The 14218-nt window shown below is 40.9% G+C and overlaps 1 protein-coding gene across 3 annotated transcripts in view; it reads right to left on the reverse strand.

The window, feature by feature from the left end:
* The window catches only part of lhfpl2a (LHFPL tetraspan subfamily member 2a), a 35994-nt gene extending 22820 nt beyond the window's left edge, over nucleotides 1–13174 (reverse strand). Inside the window, exons 1-3 of one of the 3 annotated variants that reach the window (XM_082539627.1) lie at nucleotides 12901–13174; nucleotides 2101–2164; nucleotides 54–141 (exon numbers count right to left, since the gene is read on the reverse strand). The gene's annotated coding sequence lies outside the window, so the exon portion shown is untranslated. Of the gene's footprint in view, nucleotides 1–53; nucleotides 142–2100; nucleotides 2165–12789; nucleotides 12812–12900 lie in introns of those variants that run through there. The other 2 variants (XM_082539626.1, XM_082539628.1) reach the window with 2 other exon arrangements.
* Nucleotides 13175–14218: the final 1044 nt, after the last annotated feature.

The raw sequence follows: 14218 nt of genomic DNA on the forward strand, positions 1-14218 counted from the left end.
GCACAGATGAAATGAAAGGAAAAACGCACGTGACAACAAACGACAACACCGACCTCCTGTGCAGGACCCGGCAGTGGATGCAGAGGCAAAATCTCTTCGGTGAAATCCAGACGTAAGGCTCTTCTCTCAGATCGTCACAACCTGTAGAGAGCAAGAACGAAGCAGTGATGAGTCCAAATGACAAAAACACACCATCTCCAGAGGGCTATAGTTCAGTCATTGTTGGCTCCCCAACAATAATGAGCATCCTTTCCTCATTGCTCACTGGTATTTTCCATTTAAACCCGAGACTACGGAGCAACTGCACCTGGAGAAACTCTTAAACTGGTTCACATGTTCATAAAAAAAGAGAAGAGGTGCAGCCTCAGTTGGGGCTCAGTAGCAAAGTTGCATAATGTTTACAACCACAGCGCAAACTCTTAAGCTCTGTGTGCATCAAAGAAATTACAATATCTTCTGTCCAGATGTTAGGTTTGCAGTACAAACTCCAACTATTGAATCACTCCCTCAGTTCAGGAAAACTTCAAACCAACTTCAACCCAGTGTTTGACTACTCTGCCTGTGTTCTTCGTGTTTCCAACCTTATCGTGCCGGCTTTATCATATTACTTCTATTCATATTCAAAAGTTGAAAAACCTGTATTTTTAGAACATTTTTACTTTTGCTACACGCAGTGTGTCTGTTCTGTCAGCTAGCTCAATCCAGAGTCCTTACAATGGTCACATTTGTGTTTATTGTTCCATCAATATTGACTCAAATGACTATATTTTATATATATAAGCTCTTTATGACAGGGATCATAAAGGGATGGACGTGGTCAGCACCAATAATCAGGTAGGCATGGTGTGGTGTTTAAACAATGCTTAGTTTGGACTGCAGGGCCCAAAGTGTGCCAAAAAAATATGGTGGTCCCAGCAGCAGCAGCCTGAGCTGTTGATACAAACCGTGATGGTTTTAAGTTGTTAGTGCCAAATTCTGACCCTATGATCTAAAAGTCACAGCAGAAACACACTCATAAGTAAAAGAAGAACTAATAAAAAAATAATACTAAATCATTACATTATCAGTCGATACAAGGAGCAAGAAAGTAATCACTTTGGAGCTAACAAAATAAATCTCAACAGCACCACTGACAGTGATTAAACATGTTTCAGCTGTCAGCATTACATTCAGCTTTCTCTACCCTCTTCATACTGACGGCAGACACACTCTACAGGCTGCAGATAACTGACTAATGGCAGTCTCTCTTCCCTTTTATTCAGTGATGTTGGGGCCTTTTAATGGTTACTGTCCAGAGATAGCACTCAGCTAAGTTAATGATCAGGTCAGTACTCTGACATAACAAGACTGCACAGAAACACCAACACAGGATAAGTGGACCAGATTAGGTGATGATAACAGGTCAGCAAACACAGAGACTGTCTCAAAAGGAAGCAGAAGTTTTGTTTGTTTGCTTGTTTGTGTGCAGATGGCAGAATGATAGATTGTGACGGTAAAGGACACCTTTTCTCTGCCAGCATTGGATTGACAATGCTCTTAATCCATGACTGATTCAAACAGTGGAGACAGAGACCACCTACATTTTCACAAATTCCAAGATGATTACATGCAGTTTCTTTGGGATCCACTGTCAGCAATTCAAATTCAATTCAAATTACTTATCCACAATCTCTATTTCATGATGTTTTAGCTTCCAAACTGACCGAGCAGCAAACTCCAAAGCTGAAAGGTGAGGGTTCCTGGGACACTAGGGACACTTTAAAAAAAAATTTCTAACCTCCATGGACAGATTCACCCTTCATAACAATTCATAACAACTCTAAAGTGAGAGAATTGTTCTTATACAATTGTTCTTGTAGGGGCGTGTCCACTTTGATTGATAGGTATGCAACTAGGGCCAATTGGTTGCTGCTAGGCCCTCTTTCCACTAACTGGAGTTACTGAACTCGACAAGCTTGTCATGCTTGTGCAGTTGGTGCTGTTTCTTTAATTATGTACACTTCATCATGTCTTAAACTTTTATCTCAGTTACACCAGATTTTCCAGTAAAACCAGTAAAATAATCCAATACTATCCAATCACTTTACTTCCAGTACTCACCATAAGCCATCTCATTTCTTCTATACCTGAGAAAACATCATTTCCACTGGGATTGTTCTGTAGCCTGACCAATGGGGACAAAAAAGCACTGATGAAATATTTTGTAAAAATTCTACAAGAATTTGATAAGCTACAAGGTACACAAAAAATGATCTTTAATAAACTAATATGCCTTCATCTCCGTTAGCCATTCAAAGCAACAGCTGTGGCTAAAAGAGAGATTGTGTTTGTGTTGAAATCTCTCAATCAAATAAGATCTAATCGACACTAGCATCGACTTTATGAACAGTGGGAAAACAAGCAGTATCCTGCCACAAAAACTTGGCGTAAGCTTGAAATAATACAAGACACACACAGCAGCTTCTCTGGGATCACTGGGACTTACACTAATAAACCACAGGCCAGTAGGCCTCTCAGTCAATTCCCCCGAGCTAAGTTCAATTTTTCGCAGAGAGTCAAAACTGAAAGCGCACTTGCTATGACTTAATCTGATCCTTTGGCTGTGATTTTGGATGAATTTAGAATCAATATGTTGGCTGGAAAACAGGAAGAACAACTTTACAGAAAAGTGCCCTGAAATACATAATAACAGATAAGGAAAAGACTTCAGATTGATGTTCTGAGTTCAGTTTTGTCCTCTGGGGAAACTCAACAGTGTGAATTATTTTCCAAATTGCACAGCTGAGGGGATTTTCCCCAAGTGTTACAGACCAACTACTATTTTTACCTCTCTAAAGCATTGCCAAAAAAATGCCCCAACACACATTTAACCTAATACCTCTTAGTTTAGGTGAGCTAGATGTCAGTGTTTGGAGCTCAGCTGTTGAATCCTTCCAGACTAGATGGCAGGCTATTATGTGGGAACCATAGGCAATTTCACTGCAGCCAGGTCCGCCACAAAAGGGTCTTTCTTATAGCATTTAAGAGCTTTGGGAACAGGGGAGCTGAATGGAAGGGACAAAAGAGGTTTGCCATTTTCCAATTTTTTTAGATGATTTTTTCTTTTTGCACATACTCTGATGAGAAGATCAGCGCACCCATATTTGCAAAATCAGAAAAAAAACTGCTTGTTAGATTCTCTTAACATCTCGATTGAAAACAGTGAAAACTGTGCACTGCATGCTAAGCTAACATCCGGTTACCTATAGCTTCACATCAGGTATGGAACCACTTGTATTGGTCCTGTGTAATTATTACTTCAAATGTTTCTGTAGCTGCACATGCAGGACCCAAGTTGGATGCTGTTTGATGTAAATCATACGTTACTCTCCATCAAGGCTGTGACACACCAAGCACTGATACTGTATTTGGCAGTGAGGATCAAAATCAGAAGGATCTTTCATTACCATTTTCCATCTGTTTTATATTTATTTCTCCCATCCTCGTCTTTTCTTCACTCTCTGGGTCTGCGGGCAGTAATGAGAGGCATGTGAGGCTAAGCAGAGAGCATTCTCATTAAAAATAAGCAGCTCGGTAGCCCCATCCCTCAGGCTAACGCACACATACAACACAGGTGTCAGGAAGCAGCCAGCACCCCGAACCCAATTCACTCTCTGAACAGTAATCACTGTAATGCACTGCAAACTGCAAAGCGATTATGAGCAATCGCTGAAGCGCATCAGTGAGTAAATATTTAAAGAGTGCTGAAGATCAGGCACTAGAGCAGATTTTTCTGGAACTCAAAGCTGCAACTCACCTTTGTGGTCTGAAAGGTCAACTTCAAAGGCATGAACACTGGGAAATATTTGCTATTGTAAACCCAGCGGGAACATGTGTTTGCAGAGTTTACAGAAACACAATAGATATTGTCAGTGTACACTGGGTTATATAAGCCCTCTATCTTAAGTCCAGAGCTGAATGGGCATTACAGCTGCTCTCTGTTCATACAATACAAAACAGACTTGACCAACTATGACCTCATCATAGCAGACAGCAGCCAGTGTGTATGTGTGTGAGACTGGAACATTTTTATATGACTATCAAACTGCTGCTGCATCAGCACCACAGAAACCGCTCAGTGGCAGCACAGTGCATTCAGTATTGTGCTTATGGGACAAGCGCACTAATGTTATTCACTAGTGTCTGTGAAGGTTCTCAGTCATCCAGGTCATCGTAGTCTAAGGAGCTTGGAAAGAAAAGCGTCTGGACTTCTTTAAGTTGCCTGAAGACGTTTCACCTCTCATCCGAGAAGCTTCTTCAGCTCTAGGGTCAAATGGTGGAGAGTCCCAGATTTATTCACTAGTGCTAAAATCAAATACAAGTGGCAGCTGACAGTGAGACTTTATTTAGTTATGCAAAATGTATGAAATGTGCAAAAAAAAAAGTAACACACAAAAACACGAAGTAAGCCATTACGGTTGCGGAGAATAATGAGTGTTGCTTGTTCCTGCTCAGCTGTGTTACATTTACTGTAGCGCTGAAACAGAAGGGCTTTGAAAGCCTCACCAGGAGGTCTTCAAACAGGGACAAGAAAAAAACAAAAAAAACCAACACAAAAACATTGGGTTGCTGGTTCCTGTGGAGCTTCCACATTGAGTGCACACTCGTTTCACTTCAATTCAGTTTTATATAGTGCAAAATCACAACAGTCACCTCAAGATGCTTTATGTTGTAGGGTAAAGACCCTGCAATAATACAGAGAAAACTGCAACAATTCGACAACCCCTCTATGATAAAGCACTTGGTGACAGTGGGAAGGAAAAACCCCTTTGAGAAACAGGCTAATGTACGGGCAACAACCTGCCGCGACTGCTTGGGGATGAGGGGATCAACTGATGGCAACAGAAAGACAGAAACAGAGACCATTAGGTGTGCCCTACACACCTCTGTGAACGTTGCGTACGAGATAACCTTGTCTGATTAATCTGGTCATTAAGTACCCGATTAATCACTTATTGTATGACAGAGATAGAAAAGCACTAACTCCACAATTGATTTGACCACATCTGTTAATCATATATTCAGTTAGTTATTAATAGCTAACTAATTAAGTTAGCATTTGCCCTGTTGAAAACAGAGCCGTGTCATGTGCACCCAGGCATTCACACTGAGGTAATCAGATAATTAGTCAGGCATGCTAACTGTAACTTTGTCCATGGTGTTTTTCTGAAACATTCAAAAACACAATTAAAAATCCGAACATTTACTCTCAGAATTCTTCACAATAATTATAAGGACACGGAAATTGATCCTTTTCAGTGACATCACGCTAGTATCTCCTTTAGCCCCCACTTCCTTTCGATGCAAGCATACACCCTTTCCATTCAACAAAAACCCTCAACACTGGAGCACAAGCTGAACTGCTATGAGAGCGCTCGGTGTGTAAAGTAAAAACACAAGGTGTGTTTTACTCCCTTAGGCACACACTGATTACACACACTGCACTAATGCAATGATTATCCATACTCGATCCAATTTCCTCATGTCCTTGTGTGTGTGTGTGTGTGTGTGTGTGTGCGCGCGTGTGCGTGGATGCATGTGTGTCCTGCTTGTAAACCACAGACCGCACAGAGCACACAGAGATGATGTCACCTTACAGTGATTAGTGTGTTAGAGCAACGTGGAACATAACAGATGGTTACAGCTGCAGCAGTTTCATAAAAACAAGAGAAATTGAATCAAAGAGAAAGAAGAGATTTCAAAATGCTTTGTGTGTGTGTGTGTGTGTGTGTGTGTGTGTGTGTGTGTGTGTGTGTGGCCTTTGTTCAAATCCGATGAAGTCATCGACCTCTCCCTAATAACAGAAGACAGGTGTATTAAGTGCTCTCCTAATGTGGATAGGAGGGTAATTTCTCTGGATTGGATGAGAGCCAAGTCTCTCCCAGACATGATGACAGATATAATGGGCAAAAAAGTTTCACATGAGTTCACACACACACACACACACACACACACACACACACACACACACACACACACACACACGCACGCACACACACACACACACACACACACACACTCATTCCCCTCCTGCCCTCATCTGTATATGCACTGCAGCCTGGCTAATGTTTGCCAGGTTCTGTTATCATGTCTGGAAAACCAAGCTCTTCTCTGTCTCCCTGGTGAATCCCTGAGCCTGAGGTGATAAAGATTCCCACTGAGCACCACAGGCCATCGACCACCAGGAATCTGATGGCTCTTCAGTGAGAAAAGCTTAACGGTTTCTTCAACATGCCTAATGATCCAGAGAAGAGGATAAGATCTGGTTAAGTGCATGTCTGCCCTTAAACTGTCAACAACAATCTGAAATTGCTGTTAAGGGGCCTTCATTTACATTTCAGGTGGCTTTTAAAAAGGTCAGATCACAGTTATTTATACTGTTATTTACCTCTAGTGGTAGGTAGTGCGATGAAAACAGTTCAGCTATGTGTCAATGCTGCACAAGTGCAATGTTACTCCTTGCTGGAATTGAGTAAAGTCAACCAATCATTGCCCTGGTGCTATATTGAGCCAAAACTGTGTTTATAGTAGTGTATGGATTCTGAAAATGGACCTCACTGTGTAAATCCACTGGTGCTAAGGTCAGGAAGTTGAATCTCCACGCTCAGTTTGCCAGTACACACAAGCAGTCTATTGATCAGTTCCCACAGACTGTCACCTGAATGCTTTCTTACACAACATGAGCCCTGGGAAGCCCTAAATGTTCAAAAGTATACAAGCTGTTTTTAAACTCATCTTGGTGTGGACATGATCACCTCTCTATGGGCATTTTTTTAGCCAAGCTGTAGATGGACAGATGAATGGTCAGAGGTCAGAGGCAGCTTTTCAGAAAGCGATACCCCTCTGAGTAAGTGTTCTGTGGGACAACTAGTGGTTTCATCAGTGGGTATAACAAGAAAATTCCAGTTAATCTTACTATCTTTATGCTTACTCTTTGCACTCTTTTGTTTAATATCTTTGTTTTCTCTGATCCATGGTGCGCTCTGAAACATATGTCCTTTATGACTTGTCTGTGCTTCCAACTCCTATTATTAAAGTCTTCTGTTATCCACTTTGTCATGCCTTTGTTTACCCTCTCCACACAGAGAGCCAATACACAATCCCTGCCGTCTTAAGCTGGCAAATACCACTTAGCTGTGCAGGACCGCCCCAAATGACAAGAGCAAACAAAGAAATGCCTCATTCTCTGCATTCTTTTTGCTTTCTCCAAAGCAAATATGCACATTTCATAAAGGTGTTGGAATAAAAGCAAAGGTAAATTAAATAAAGTCAAATTTAACAAAGTCCTGCAACTGCATAAATGTTTACTTATGACTTAAGATTGAGAGAGAGATGACACCAACTTCAGCCAAAACTGTGTTGGTCTTGATTTAACTAGACATATTAAACAGAATCCATCTAATAATGAGGCTGCAACTTGGAAATCTGTCCTGTCTCCAAATCCGTTTAGCCTAGTCACGTCAGCTCATTATATATGCCGGAGGTTTGGTCTTTATTTATGTCCTTATTTAAGCTATAGCCTTGACAGTATTTTTCTTAAATAGATAAGCCCGATGAAAAGAAACAGTAATAATGTTTTGTTTTTTGTTTTTTTTATTTAAAGAGCATATGTTTTTGCAATAACATTAAGAAGGGATTACACTTGGTTGCAAACATAAACAGCTGCAAACACCATGGACAAATAGTCCTTCCAGTTATGCTTCTCTAAAGTCCACTTAATCTGCCTGAAGGACATGTGCAGAGCTCAAGTAGTGCAGTTAAGCGTTTCTGCATCACAAAAATTCATACGCATACAGTTGAACCAAGTGGGCCGTAGCATATTTGTATGCATGGAAGCAACAACTCTTTTAGATAGATGTATGTGTAGTAACCAGTTTCAATGGGTTTATAAGACATTTATATGCTTAAATTATACACTTAAGAGATAAAATACATATTATATACAATCTTTTAAATATTTTTCCCCTGAGACATCGACTTGTTAGCCGTCCCAAAAGCAAAAAAAACCACTACAGCAAAATAATGACTGTTCAGTGTTCATCTGCTTCATAAACTATAATTAGTAACAGTTGCCATTTGAGCTTTTCACTTGTTGGGGACAAGACCCACTGTTTAAAAAAAAAAAAATATTACTCAGAAGTAACTTGCTGTAAACTGACATAAAGCTTGACTTGCATAGCAACAGTTCCAAAGGGGGCAAACAGCAATTTACTGTTAATACAGTCAGTAACATGAACAGGATTAGCTCAAACCAGTGACCTGCCTTACTTTTAGAATGACTCATCTCTATTCAAAGTAGGTGTGCCAAGGCAGAATGCAGCCAGAGGGTGTTACAGCCATTGGATTCGCTTTGCTCTGGACCAGCGTACAGTGGCGATAATGACCAGTGACAGCCTGCCAGTCCAAACCAAAGTAAGGTTTCCATAGTGCTGCTGGAACCTTGACTCAAACAGAGAAAATCAGATGTGTGGTTTTGAGAAAAATTGGCTCAGACCAGCTGGAGGATCCTTCAGCTGTTCTGGGATTTAGCAATGAATGTGAGTGAAAATGAAAGGATTCTTGAGCAGACTAGTATAAAAGAAAAAGCAGGGGAATTTACTAGCAGTATTCCCCAATATTTATCAACATTAAACAAGTGAAAGAACTTCAGTAATGTGGATGAAAATTCCTCCCAAAACTGAAACAGACAGACAATAATTCGTTTTTCAGTTACAATGACTTTGTCGTCATTGCAGATCTTCTGTTATACTGTGTGAATTAGAAACACACACACACACACACACACACGCAACACACAATGTAGACTAATCTTGTTCACACAAAACGTGTTCCATGTCCACAGCCAAGCTGAACACAAACCATCTTATCGCACATCGCACACAGACTGCCTATTGTGGGAGGTTATACCCTTTTATCATTAGCATACAGCTGTCAGACCAAGTCCCAGGGTGACTCCAGTTCCAGCCTAATCAATATTTAAGCATGTCTCATACAACATTTGCCAGTAAAGAGCAACGATGGATGGCATGGACGAAATCAGGAGACATAAACTGAAGTTAATGTTGAGTAGAAACAGTGCAGTTTAATGAGCCTGCAGTTGCTCAGGGACTAGATGAAGTGCTTCAGGCCAAGCAGCTGCAGAACCCTCCGCCTGTCTGCCGTCCATTCCCCTGAGACTGACCCACAGCTCGTTACAAAGGGACAAAACCCAGTGCAGATTCCTTCTCCTCATTTTACCCAACACCCCTCCGCCTCAACCCCCACCAACTCCTCCTTCCTCTACTAGTCATTTCTTTGGACAGGTCTTTATTTCCAGTGTAAGATGAGGGATTTCTTATTGTGACCCCACCATGCTGATTTCCCAGTAAACAGGAGAGCTGCTGGAAGCATAGGTACCCCCAGGAGAGACTCATCTCCAGGAACAAGGTGGGGGCATGAAGGGCGGAGAGAGTCAGAGGAAAACAGAATTCACATTTATGTGAATCTTCTTGGGTGTGCTTAGGTTTTAGTGACAGAACGTGGATCATCAGAAGGCGAGCACCAGGCTTGATGCAGACATCCATGCGAGTGACAGTTTCTTATGACCATGCTAGTGAACTATAATGCACCAAGTGTGCATGCCTCCTTTTAGGCGGCCTTCTCATGGACTTCAAAGAAGTATGAGAGGAAAAACCACCAGCCTTAGTGTTTGCACACCCCACTTAAGGAATCTGAGGAGGTAGGTGGGGTGGAGAGGGCACAGGTGACTTTCAACCATGACACTGGAGTTTTACTCATAAAGAGGACCGTTTGTAAATGTCACTTTCCCTCGCTGTTTTCTTACTTTGGTCAGTTTTGGGAATGTCAGTTAGGAAAGTCATAGTTAGGTTTAAAAGCTCTGACAACATTAAAGACACATTAGGAAAGGTCAGTCTTGTAGACTACCACAGTGCCCTTCTGAAGTTGTGTTTACAAATCAGAAGACAGGACAAGGAACCACCGTTCATTAGTTGTTAAATAAGGGTTGTCTAAAAGTTATGCACACATGAAAACAGCATTAAAGATGGCTTCCAAGCATGAAAAGTAAAGCCAACAAGAAAGTGTCTTAAATATGCATTCCTTCCAGTGGCCACCAGGGCATAAACTTATTAGCTAACAACTTTAGCTTTACAAGCTAGCCTATGAGCACATTTTGCTCACAAAATCAGGTTTCACCGAGAAGGTGGCAGAGAAAAGCGGTCATCTCAAGGTTTCCAAACAGGACTTCACTTAAGCTACAGCCATCTTTTAGCCAAAAACACTGTTTTAGTCGTCAGTATCAGACCAGATTACAACATTAATGATGGTAGTTTAGGAAGTAGCTGGTACTGAAGTTCGTTAATCAATTAAAAAGTGAAAGCACTAAGATGGAGAACGGGGGAAAATATGTGATCACATGACAAAACATCTCAGTTGCTTTTGTGTCAGACTGTGAAAGACAGTTCTCCTAGCACTGATCAAGCAGCCTGTCTCCGAGGCCATACTATGAAAAAAAATCAACAAAAGTCAGACTCACGGCTGCTTTCAATTCAATACTCTTTTTAGAAGCTTGGAATGGAAACGGTATAACGTAATGTGACCCACTTTGGGTTTGTCAAGATTTTAAGACTGTCTTCCTCACATTACGTCAACTTTATAAGCAAATAAACAAACTTTAGGGTAACAAGAGGCATATTAAATAAAACCTGTGATGTTTGGTTTCATAGAGCGCTTCCTCCTGGATGCTCCTGTTGAAAGTTTTACTGGCCACACTTGCAGACACAAAAGAATACAATTGGTGGTGGTGAGGTGGGGAGACAAAAAAGGAATAAAAAAAAAAGAGCACAGATTGTGGAAAAACAGATGTGTGAGCGAATGATCTAATGTACACGTGCAGCAGTTACAGTAGTCCGAGGAAGTGCCATGCAAATAAACCGGCCTCGTTATCTCGGCCATCTACACTGGAGGATATCCACAGCAGGCCTCTGCTGGAACAAACTGTATTCCAGATGTTAATCCCAGCCTGCTGGAGTCATCTGGTTTAACCTTTGACACGGGAGCAGCCGTTCAATTAGTGGATTTCACACTCTGGTCATAGTGACACTATGGTCCTGGCTTTGGTTTCAAGCAAACACTGATAGAGCCCAGGTCTGATTTCTATCAGCAGACCACTCGGCAACATTTACTCTCACAGTATTTATTTAGGATCCAAATGCACAGGGAAGATGTAGATCAAAATCCTCTACTGAAAATAGTCCTCATTCCAGGAGAAATATACTGACCAATCCCATAAACTGCAGCCAGAATCCTGGATTAATGACAAAGGCACTACCATCAAAGCTCAGAGAGGCACGAAAGGCAGATGATGTGGTCTGCGTAAATGGCTTAGCAGTTAAAGCTCTTGTTTTATGTTTTCGTATCGTGCATTAAAAAGCATCGCCAACTGCATCATCTGCATCGGTGGGAGAAAGGAGGCAGGCAGTGTCTTTTTTTCCCCATGCTTTGAAAGTTTACCATTTAGTCTAGGAAAGGAGAGGGAAAAAAGTAAGAACTGTTCCAAAGGAAAGAAAAAAAATTGGTAGAATTTTGCTTTTCTTGTGGCCTGAATGGGGGGAAAAGGAGAGTTCTGCCGGGTTGTAACGAATGAAGCTCGTGCTTTTCTTTCCTTTTTTTTAATGGGCCAAACACAGAGCCCTGAGGGACCACGTGTGCTGGCACATAAACTCAAACCACTGGCAAGCCCTGACAGTGGACCTCAAGCAACCGCTGTCTTTAATGCTGCAGTCATTCATTCACTAAGCATCATTAAGTTACAGAATATAAACAAGACCTTCCCAGCTATAAAGTGACAACAATACTATGTATTAGAGCAAAAAACAACATTTTTGAAATCTATTGTGTGCAGAGAGCTCAAAAGCCAGTTGTCGCTGCTCTTTGTCCCTCTCAGGCTCTGGTTCAGAGGTTTCAACCGGTTCTCAGGTTTACTGCTGAAACACAAGCCAACGATCTGTGTAGCACTTTGTCAAGACCGCTGACAGACTTTCTCTTAGAGTTTCAATAGCGTAGCAACTTTAAACTTTCAATATGCCCACTGACACAGGAAATCCGGGCAGGGATCAGGTGTTTGGGGTTAATGACGCCTTTTGATGGCACGTTTTCATTGAAAAAATATTAATAAAAATCATGCTGTGTTGCTTTAGAGCTAGATCACACAAAGATGAATCAGTTATCAAAGATTCTCAAATGTGATTTGTTGCATATCGACCTCTTTGACAGTAAACTGACTTGTGACTATTGAGCAAACAAGACCTGTGTGACATTTCCCATCATCATCATCACCACCACATGACATTTTAAGGACCAAATGCGAGTTTTAAGGTTTCATGGTTCTTAACAACTTGCAAACAAGGTGTAACAAAACACCAAGAAAAGAAGGGATTTTTAATTTTTAAAACTGGAATTTGCATAAATGGGTACAACTACTGATGATCGTTTTATCTAACCTTAAAAAAATAAAATAAAATAAAAACCTCAAATTTACGCATTTTATTGTATCGCGTGCGTCATCCGCGGGTGAGACTTTTAATAAAATAAACCCAACAGACTGGTGTCACAGTGACATCATTTTGGGGTCCCAGTGCGCTTCATTACATGGCAAAGAAACCGACTACTCGGCTTTTCTGCCACGAGTTTCCCCGTCAGTGCTCCGAGAGAAATACAAAAACCAGCCAAAGTCCCGTGAAAGTCACTTACGTCTGGAAGAGATTCTCCACTTTCAGGCTTGTTTCAGAAAAGAATAACCACTCCATTGTTAAGGGAAGAACAGTACTGTTTAAAACATTCCCCCTTTGCGCACGTACTTACGTGTAAAAGCTGCAGTCGGCGCGGATCTGGAGCTGTGAAATCCTCACAGTGGGATGATCTCTTTTTGTGCCTTCTCTGAAGTTTGTGCAGGTTTTGCCTTGACTATCTGTTTCGATTCGAGTTTGATTTTCTCCCTCACAGACTATTCATCCTACTCCACGTTTTCACCGGAGAAGAATGAATGGCTCCCTGCGTCCGACCCTCTACCCAGACAGGACTGCTGTTAGGATGGATGGGAGTGACTGCTCCGCTAGAGCCCGCCCCAAACCCACCAGTTACTGCCTCTCTGCAACTCTCAGCGGACTCTTGAAAACCGATGATAATTTTTTAATTGTATTAAATGTAGTCTAATGTGTCACCAATATATTTCTGAATTTGGTGTATTTTCATTTTTTTTTCACCAACTAATTGAAAAACTGGACAAAACACTGTATTAATTAATAAGTATTAATATCAGAAAAAATAGACTTTCTTCACTCAGGGGTCGTATATCAGCCTGTAAGCACCAGGCAAAACATTTCTGCCCAAAATGCTGATTTTAGCCAATTTAATTATATGTAAATTTTTCCATGTTTTCTTACATATGTACAATGTAAAATGTTACATTTAATGAAATTTGGTCAAATGAAATGTACGTGATTGGTATCCATTTAGTTTATACCGAGTACATTTTCCTAAAAGATAAAGTATTTGAATACATAAACCTTTGAGTTTTATATGTTTCAGTTGCATTTTAGTCAAAATTATTGCTTCATGTTTACTGAGAGTGAACAATCTTGTTTTTGAGTAAAGAAGATATCTAACCATTATGATTTAAAGTAATTTAAAGCAGTCCTGATGTGTGTTTCCTTAATTTTCTGTTATAAATAGATTATTTCAGAGGTGGGTGCTAATATTAAACATTGCTGAAGTTTGAAATAATGAGGTCAGAGTATGTACCAGTAATCCCTGTGAGGCTAAACCTCGGGCAGCAAACTCTTAACTTTTCTAAATTTGGACCTTTATGATGTCACACAGAGGAGATATTTCTAATATGGTCATTTCTAATAAGGCCTACCCACCTGCTGTTCAAAGGGGCAACTGGGTGTGTGTGTGTGTGTTCCTGTCTAGCTGTCTTTGTGGGGACCGAAATCTGCATCCTACTATACTTGTGAGAACCAACAGTCACTTGTGAGGACACACTCGCCGGTCCTCACAAGTTTGAAGGCCTTTTTGAGGCTCAAAATGTGGTTTTAGTGTCAGGGTTACAATTCGGTTATGGTTAGGCATTCATTTTTAATGGTTAGGGTGAGGGGCTAGGGAAACCATTATTTCAGTG

Source organism: Aulonocara stuartgranti, assembly GCF_965226115.1.
Source record: "Aulonocara stuartgranti genome assembly, chromosome: 7".
Taxonomy (NCBI): Eukaryota; Metazoa; Chordata; class Actinopteri; order Cichliformes; family Cichlidae; genus Aulonocara; species Aulonocara stuartgranti.